The 10,365-nt window shown below is 33.5% G+C and overlaps 1 pseudogene; it reads right to left on the reverse strand.

Annotated features, from left to right (window-relative positions):
- Nucleotides 1-7,466: 7,466 nt before the first annotated feature.
- Nucleotides 7,467-9,818, reverse strand: LOC134368429 (ribonucleoside-diphosphate reductase large subunit-like; annotated as a pseudogene).
- Between the last annotated feature and the right edge of the window lie 547 nt (nucleotides 9,819-10,365).

Genomic DNA, 10,365 nt, shown 5'->3' on the forward strand with positions numbered 1-10,365 from the left:
GTTGGGAATATACCCAGAGGAATGGAAATCATCAAGTCGAAGGTATACCTGTTTCCCAATGTTTATCGCAGCACTCTACAATAGCCAAGAGTTGGAACCAACCCAAATGCCCATCATCAGATGAGTGGATACGGAAAATGTGGTACATCTACACAATGGAATACTACTCAGCTATAAAAACGAATGAAATACTGCCATTTGCAACAACATGGATGGACCTTGAGAGAATTATATTAAGTGAAACAAGTCAGGCACAGAAAGAGAAATACCACATGTTCTCACTTATTGGTGGGAGATAAAAATTAATATATAAATTCACACACACACACACACACACACACACACACACACACACACACAAACCGGGGGGGGGGGGGAAGAAGATTTAACAACCACAATTATTTGAAATTGATACAAGCAAAGAGAAAGGACATTGTTGGGGGGGAGGGGGGAGGGAGAAGGGAGGGAGGTTTTGGTGATGGGGAGCTTTAATCAGCCACAATGTATATCGACAAAATAAAATTTAAAAAAATAAATTAATTAATTAATTTAAAAAAAATATTTTGAATAAAAAATAATAATAAAGTTTGAGAATAGGTTGAGATAAAAAAATAAATAAATGAATTTATAAGTAAATGGCTACCATTAAGTTTTTCTTTTATATGTCAATTAATATTCTTGTTTTCAAATAACAACAAATAGTATTTTAGCTTTACTTCTGTCTTCTTCATTTCTAATTGTTTCTTACAATTGAGCTCAACCCCATGTTTTATATTTCATTTTCTTCTATTGTTTTTCTTTTATACAAAACAGGTGTTTGTTGTTTTTAACTCATTTCTATCAGTTTTCCAGTCTTCTGTTTATCTTTTTAACCTCCTAGATGTTATACTGTTTTAAATTGTTCTCACTTATTTCACATATTTGATTTTAGAGCTTGAAGAACTGTCAATTCTTCCAGGGAAAGAGCTAATAGGCAAGAATTTGGAAGGTAGGGAAGGACTCCCAGAATTGAGAGTGCTTCCAATGAAGCAGACTAAGAAACAAAGAGTATTTTCACAGAATTATAATGCATGCACTCAAGAATGACAAGATCTTTCTCTGTGTGGACAAATTTAAATACAAATTTGAAGAAATTATTCACATAATTCTGACAAGCATAGCAACAGTCTTGCCTATGAAAAGTTTCCTAGTTCTCTGACTCAAACAACAATGCACAATATAATGAAATCATGTAAAGTGAGAATTTAAAAAATTTAATTATTGAAAATTTTAGGAGTCCAAATAACCGGTTGCTTTTTCCTTATCAACAAACTGATAAAGGAAATCACTTGTATGAAAGTATACTACTTATATAGTAGTTCACACTTTATAAAATAGCTTCTATCAAAACCTTACAAAATGTCCACTGCTACGATAAATATTCAAATGACTCAAATATTTTAATTGTCATGATAATTCTTTGAGACAGCTGCTATTATTACACCTTTTGTGCAGATGAGAATCCTGAGGCATTGAAGGTTAGGTAATTTTCTCAAGTTTATATAACTAGTAGATGGTAAAAACGTATTCAGAAAACTAATTTCTTTGGCACCAATACCCATGCTATTATTTTCATTATGTGCAGATATATACTCAATATGGTGAACCTTTTGAATGCTAAAGAGCAGAGCATAATCATGTCAGCGATAATCTTCCAAAGCTATCACATGGTCTTTGCCATGGTTCAGTTGTTTTGGAAAATCATGTAAACTAACCAACTATTCAGATGCTCATCTGTAAAACAGAAATAGAGTACCTACCAGACAGAATTGTTAAGAAAATTAGTTAAATAATTTAACATATATAAAATATGTTCAGTAATACTTGGCACATAGTGAAGCACTATATAAAGGTTTCTCTTTGTTTTTCAATCTGGGTAATATGTATGGATATCTCTTCAAGTTTCTTGATTCTTTTCTGGACTGTGTGGAGTCTACTAATGAGTTTGTTGAAGACAATCATCCTCTTCATTACTGTGTTCTTCATTTACAGCTATTTTAAGATTTTTTTAATTATAGTTTTGATTTCTGCTGACGTTACCTATTGGATCTTGCATGTTGTCTATTTTTACTGTGAACCCTGAAAGAGTCAACTCCTCAGTGGCTAACTGATTCTAAATTTTGAGTGGCGTTGAGTAGCCATTTGCTGACTAGAGGTTACATATGTACTCTGTCTAAGGTTTTTCATGAGCTACTTTCCCCTTACCCATGTTGCTGGTAACTTCCGCAAGAGAGATTTACTTTGTCACCTGAACTTAATCAACAGATTGAAACCTGTCAAATGTTGACTGGCCAGAACACAGTAGGCCAGAATCCCTGTTTTGCATGAAGGGCCAAACCAACCAGAAATAGACAAACTCATATCCTTCTTTTATGCAGACAGACCAAAATGAGAACCTGGCTGGGAACTTTGCTATATAAGACAATCACTCTCTGTTCTAGCAGAGTGCACTTCCATTTTGTACCTAAGCCTGTGTCTCCCCAGTTTGCAAACTGTCCTCTGTTTGCAAACTGCTCACTGAAATGAAGTCCCCTTTTATCTCCAAAATTCTTTCCAGTGAATTTTGTTAACAGAACTTTCATCATATTAATCATAACTATTTTAAATTCTCTGTCAGATAGTTACAACATTTTGTGTCATATCTGAATCTGCTTCTTATAATTGCTTTGTCTTGAGGGAGTGTGCTTTCCTTCCCTTTTCATATGCTTCATAAATTTTTGCTGTTGAAAGTTCTACATCTATTTTAGGATAGTGAAGACTGAAGTAAATAATTTTTATGCCTGAATATGAGCATGCCTTTCCTTTTACTATTCATATAACATATGGGGATAAGATAATCTATTTAGGAGTTTGACTCTGTTTGAGTATTATTGTTTCTATGGTTACCCTTAGTGTCCCACAGGCTTCAAATTATTGGCATGATACCTTGTGTTAAGGGTTTTGGATAGCTTTCCAGAATTTGAAAAATTTCAAAAGGCTTATGAATTGACTTGACACAGTGAAGGAAGTAATACACTATGTTTCTTTTATAATCTTTAGATGTAATATACCTTTTATACAATAATAAATCTATATGTTTTAAATATTGTGTAATATAATTTATAAGCTATTTCACAGTTTTTTTGATAGCTTAACACAAAGATAACCATAATTTATCATGACTTTCATAAAATCCATAGGTATAAAATATATGTAAACAAGAATACAAAAGTGTGGGGGGGTAAAATAAATTACACTGCTCTAATAATATTTAATTTTTTGCCTAATGTAATTTTTGAATGTACACAATAATGAGTTAAGAGTCTATTGAAATCTTCAGAGAACTACTGTAAATAGGAATAGTTTTAATTAAAAATAGAGGCAAAGAGGTTGAAATTAAAAGGGTGGGAAAACCTTGTCATGTAAACATAAGCCATAGAAAAGCAAGTATGGCTATATTAATGTCAAAATAGAAGTAAAAAAAAAAAGAGCATTTTCAGAGAGATAGAGCAAAACTTTATTATGACAGTTAATCATGACAACATGATAAACTAAATTTGTAAATATTTATTCATATTCATTCTTCATACCCTTTTCAGAAGCATAAAGAACATTGATCAAGACAGAGTATATGTTGCTATATAAAACAAGTCTCAATGAATTTCAAGATGGAAATTACACAGAGAATATTCTTTAACCAAAATAAAATTAAATTTGAAATTCATTGTAATAAAATAATTAAAATTAAAAAATATATATAATTAGAACAAGCAACACTTTTTAAAACAACCCATGGGTTAAGAAGAAATCCAAAAAAAACTATAAAATATTTTGAACTTAATTTTAAGAAAATAAACCATAACAACATATCAAAATTAAGGATCAGTGAAAAGAGCATGTAAAAGTAAATTTTTACCTTTGAGTACCTATTTTACAAAATAGAAATGTTCATATCCAGTTATTTAAAGTTCTACCTTGAACCACTAGACAAAAAAGAGCAAATGAAACCACAAAAAATTAAAATAAAGGAAACAACAATGATGATGATGATAATAAAACAAAGAAAGTGAAGATGAGGAGAAGGAGAAAGAGGAGACAAGCAAAATAAGTAATGAAATAGAAAATTGAAAAACAGTAGATGAAATCAACAAAAACAAACTACCTTTTTGTTGATTTAGTGTTCACAAGGTTGCTGTGAACTTTTGACTCTCTTCTAGAGTTTTGACAAAGTTGGTTTCGACGGTTTTTTCTTGTATTTCTGGTGTTTTTGAGGAGAAATGGGCTCTCAGAGCTCCCAACTTTGCCATTTTTGTTCACATTACTTCGCTGTGGTTTTTTTTATTTTTATTTTTATTTTTATTTTTTATTTTTTTTAATTTTATTTTGTCGATATACATTGTGGCTGATTATTGCTCCCCATCACCAAAACCTCCCTCCCTTCTCCCTCCCCCCTCCCCCCCAACAATGTCCTTTCTGTTTGCTTGTCGTATCAACTTCAAATAATTGTAGTTGTTATATCTTCTTCCCCCCCCCCCCCGGTTTGTGTGTGTGTGTGTGTGTGTGTGTGTGTGTGTGTGTGTGAATTTATATCGCTGTGGTTTTAATGTGCATTTCCCTAATGAGTAAAGGTGTTGAGCATCATTCCATTTGCTTATTGGTAATTTGTGTACATATCTTCTTTGGAGAAATGTCTATTGAGAGACATTGCCTATTTATATTGTTTTCATTCATATTTTGCAGTACTATATTCCTCTTACAAGCACTTAGAATATATTTGATTTATAAATATTTTATTGCAGTCTGTATCTTGCATTTTCATGTTCTTTAGTCCATGTTAGAAAATTAAAGTTTTTGTTTTTGATGAAATATAAATTATCATTTTTCCACATCCTATTTTTAAAAAAACATTTCCAACCACCAATGTCCTTAAAATTTCGTTTCTTTATGGAAAATTTATAGTTTTATTTGGTAAGTAATGTTTGAGATTATTTTTTGCTACGAATATACAACTGTTCTAGCAGCTTTTATTGTCTCTCCAAATACTTAGGCCTTTTTAATTTCTCTGAGCAATACTTTGTGTTTTTTAGTGCACACATCATGCAAATATTTTTAAATATATTACTAAGTATTTTATAGATTTAGATATTATTGTAAATAGTATTTTTAAATTTTAAATTTCCATTTCTGATTATTCGCTGGCAGTATATAGAAATAAGTCGATTTTGTATATTGAACCTCACCTTCTAGTTCTAATATTTTTGTTTTGTAGATTTTATTTTGTAGAAATTACGGCATGTACAGTTGTGTCAACTAAAAATAAAGACAATTTAGTTCTTTATTTCTAATGGCATTTTTTTCTTGCCATTTGCAATGGCCAGGATCTCTAACACAATGTTAAATATAAATGGTAATGGCAGACCTTTTTCTTGCTCCTTATCTTAGGTAGAATGTGTCTGGTGTTTTGCCATTAAATATGATGCTAGCTATAGTTTTTCACATATGTGCTATGTCAGTTTAAATAAGTTTACTTCTATTTCTAGACTGCTGAGGGTTTTTGTAATGCATAAATGTTAATACTTTCAAAGCTTTTCTGAATAATTGGAAATAATATAATAATTTTATGTTTTTAGTATGCTTATATGCTGATTTTCTTTGATTAAATCTTTAAAACTAAAACCAGCCTGCATTCTATGAATAAACTCAACTTGGTTACAATGTATTGTCCTTTATCTGTATTGATTAATTCAAACTGCAAGTATTTTGTTAAGAATTTGTATTCATGTTCATGACTGGCCTGTGGCTTTCATTGATGTCTTTTTTTTCTTTTGGTATATGATAATCACAGTCGTAAAGAATGAGCTGGGAAGTGTCACCTCTCCTATATTCTGGTCGACTTTATATAAAATGTATGTTATTTGGTTTTTTTTAATGTTTAGCTCATATAGTTTACAAGTCAAGTCATCTGGACCTTGAATTTCCTTTCTGAGAAGGTTTTTACCACAAATTCAAAATTTTAAATATATGTGTGGCTATTTATTTTATTTATTTCTTCTCGGTGAGCATTAGCATTTTTGATATTTTAAGGAATTTTCTATTTTATCTATTTTGGCAAATTTATTGACATAAAATGACATTTCCTTATTTTTCTTTTAATGTCTTTATATCTATATTGATATTCACTTTTTTTCTGTTAGTGGTAATATGCACCTTTCCTCTTTTTTTCTCAAACTGTTTTTTCCAGACAACTCTAGATAGAAGTTTATCAGTTTTATTAATCTTCTCAAAGAATATGCTGTTGCTTTCCTTTGTTTTTTCCTAATACTTTTATGTTTTCCATGTCATTGATTTCTGCTTTTATTACTATTTCTTTCTGTTTGCTAACATTAGATTTTGGCTATTTTTTTCTTTGTTAGTTTTTTAAGGTGAACGCTTAGGTAGTTCATTTGATACATTTCTTCTATTTGAATATATGTATTTGATGTTGTAAATTATCTTCTACAAATTTTTTGGCTGTATCCCACAAATTTTCAGATGTTGGGTTTTTATCTTTATTTAGTTCAAAATATTTCTAATTTGCCCTGTGATTTCTGCTTCAACCATAAGTTATTTAGAGGAGTCTTTAATTTAAAATATATGGATTTTTTTATAGCACACTGTTATTCATTTCTAATTTATTTCCTTGTTGATGGAGAATGTATGTCACATGATTTCAATCCTTGCAAATTCATTGAGGCATGTTTTATGACTCCCAATATGGCGTATCTTGGAAAATGTTGCATTTGCACTTGAAAAGAATGTTTATTCTATTTTTATTTTGGGTGAAAGTTCTATAAAAGTTATATAGGTAAATTAATTTGGTAATATTTGTCAAGTCCATTTTATACATACTGATTTTCTGTCTAATATTTCTATCAATTAGTGAGACAGTGATGTTGCAACCTCCAACTATTTCTCTAAATTTGTCCATTTATTTTCAGTTCTATTAGTGTTTACTCTTTTAACATTGAAACAGTTATGACATTCAACATTTGTTTGTACTCTCAATGAATCAACCCATTTATACTTGTCTTCTTTCTTTAGAAATGTTTTTCTTTATTTCAGAATGACTTATAGGATCTTATCCAGAAAGTCTTAACATTTCTTGTGGGTTATCACTCGGTTTTGTTCCTAGAAACCTAGAGGAGTGATGAAACCTTATTTAATCACTCCCTATTTACAAGATGACTTCTTTTGTGTTCCTAAAACTTCTACTTTGATTCCCAATATATCAACATTTTAAAAAAAATATTATCTTTACACTATATAGAAACAATAGTTTAAGTCAATTATTTGTTTTTCTGTAATAAGGTCCAGCAAAGTCTTACCACCTCAAGCAAACCCACTACTCCTATCTATGCTCAAGAAGCAGTTTGGTTATCAAAGATGTGCTGTCTCTTGTAAGCCTTTCCTCAGAATCCACACATTGGGCACTCATCTCTATTCTCCGAGGAGCACACCATGGCTGCTGGGTTCCTCTCTTTCTCTTCTTCTTTCAGTGCCTTTTCCTTATCTTTCAGCTTCTCCTTATTTAGAGTGAACTGGATCAGATTAGCTGCTGATTTGTGCTTAAATAACACATTCCAGTCTTCAAACCCTGCTTCCAGCCATAATGCATACTAGTGAGTTTGCCATTGTTAGGCTCATCAATATGGATGTTCAAAGACTGGCTTTTGATCAATGAATGCACCTCTCTTGGCTGCCATCTTGAGAATAGTTTTCTGAGAGATTTCCCACACAATTTTTTAAAGTTGCTTCAGGTCATCAGGAATTTCTGGTATGCTTTGTGTAGAGCCATGGCATACAATAATCTTTTTTTTCATTTCCTCATTATACAAGCCCTGCTCAGTAAGATCTTTCAATAAGTTTGGACTTACAGTCCTAAATTTTACTGATAAGACTCTGTGAGTGTAAATGTTGCTGGTATAAGGTTTAAAGGATTCATTCTTCAGGATCCAAGAGTTGAAGCAGTAGGCATGGGAGCAATAAGTAAACTTTTTCTTACACCATACTTTGCAATTTTCTCCTTGAGAAGTTTTCAGTCCCATAGGTCTATGGGAGTAACATTCCACATACCCCTTTGCTTACTGGAGAGCCCTCACAGGTTTCATATTGGCCATGCTCCTTGGCCAGGTCACAGCTGGCTTCCAGAGTTCCATAATCAATAACCTCAAAGATTTGCTTATTCAGTAACTGGGCCTTAGGACTCTCAGAATGATATCTCATCAGGATAAAAGCATCTGCCAGAACTTGTACCCCAGTTTGAATGGGATGATAGCATTTATTTGATAAGCATGCCTCTGGGACAGGGTAGTGGTTTATATCAATAATTTTACTCAAGTTTCAAACAATGACTTTACTGGCTTTAGTCAATTTCTTAAAGTCATAAGTGTGTTCTGATGTAACATACATATTCAAAGCCAAGAAAGCAAAGTTACAAACTGCAACCTAATCTTTGCTGGTATACTCTACTATTTCTGTGCACAGATTGCTGCACTTGATCCTTCCCAGGTTCTGCTGGTTGCTCTTCCGATTACAGGAATCTTTGCAGAGTAAGTACGGGGTACCTGTCTCTGTCTGAGACTCAGTGATGGCAGACCAAAGCTGCTAATCTTTTACAGCTGTGCGGACACAACCCTGTTTCTCATAACTCTCATACAGCTTCTCAGATTCCTCTCCCCAAACCTCATCCAGACCAGGACACTCATTTGGGCATATAAAAGACCAGTCCTGATTAGCTTCCACTCATTTCACAAATAGATCTGGAATCCATAGGGCAAAGAAATGATCCTTGGCATGCTACTTTTCCTTTCCTGTGTTATCTTTAAATAAAGGAACTCAAAGATGTCTAAATGCCAAGGCTTCAGGTAAATAGCAAATGCCCCAGGATGCTTGTTTCCAACTGGATCCACATATCAAGCTGTGTTGCTATTTACTTTGAGCCTCAGTACAAAGCCATTGGAATTACCATTGGTCCCAGCAGTGTAGCTGCCAGTAGCCTGAATACAACTCACAGCAACACCAATTCGTCCAGCAGACTTAGAAATCAATGCACAGTGCTTTAGAGTGTCATAAATGCCTTCAATGCTGTCATCTTTCATATTCAGAAGGAAACGGCTGGAAAGTTGTGGGCATTTGGTACTAGCATTAAGAGAACGGGAGAGGCATGAGTAAACCACTTCTCAGAAAAAAGGCTATATGTTTCGATTGCAGCATCGATGTCTTCTTTGTGAATCCCCACAGACACCCTCATCAATATATGCTGTGGTATTTCAGACACTTTTCCATTGATTTTCAACAAATAGGACCTCTCTAGCATCTTAAAGCTAAAGTAATTATAGGAGAAAACTCAGTCATAGATAATGGCAGAATTCAGGTGATCTTTATTGTCCAAAACTATATCCAGTGTTGACTTGGCCACCATGGGAGAGTGTTTGCCATTATGTGGATTTATGTAGTTGTAGACGTGTTCCATCATGTCACTGAACACTTCAATTCTTTGGGTAAGTTAGAGACAGTAATCCTTACTGCCAGAATGGCATAGTCAGGGTGTTTAGTAGTAGTCAAGGTGGCAGCTGTTTCAGCAGCCAAAGTATCTACTTCCACCATGGTGACCCAACTGTATGAGCCCTGGATTACTTTCACGGTGATCTGAGCAGGATCAACAAGGTCCATATTTGAGTCCATAACAAAGCTTCTGGATTGAGACATAATTTTGTCGAACATGACCACTCTTGCCAGCCATCTATCTTGATCACATACATAGCAGCTACTGGCTGAGGTGCTGAAGGATTCAAGATGGCACCACTGAGATTGAGGAGGTGGCAGAGTGCAAAGGTTTGGGTTCCAAGCTCTGCTCAGGCACAGAGACAAGAGTTGGAGCCAGCCAGCACTTTCCGCACCAGAGCAGAGGCGCAAAAACCCAAATCTCCTTCTGGAACACGCCACCTGCCCCTTTTATAATTTTTTTTTTTTTTTTTAGATTTATTTGCAATTTTTTTTTATATTTTATTTTATTTTATTTTTAAATTTTATTTTGTCGATATACATTGTGGTTGATTATTGTAGCCCCTTACCAAAACCTCCCTCCCTTCTCCCTTTCCTCCCTCCCCACCAACAATGTCCTTTCTGTTTGCTTCTCATATCAACTTCAAGTAATTGTAGTTGTTATATCTTCTTCCCCTCCGCCCCTGGTTTGTGTGTGTGTGTCTGTGTGTGTGTGTGTGTGTGTCTGTGTGTGTGTGTGTCTGTGTGTGAATTTATATATTAATTTTTAGCTCCCACGAATAAGTGAGAACATGTGGTATTTCT

This window comes from Cynocephalus volans, chromosome X (genome assembly GCF_027409185.1).
Source record: "Cynocephalus volans isolate mCynVol1 chromosome X, mCynVol1.pri, whole genome shotgun sequence".
Taxonomy (NCBI): domain Eukaryota; kingdom Metazoa; phylum Chordata; class Mammalia; order Dermoptera; family Cynocephalidae; genus Cynocephalus; species Cynocephalus volans.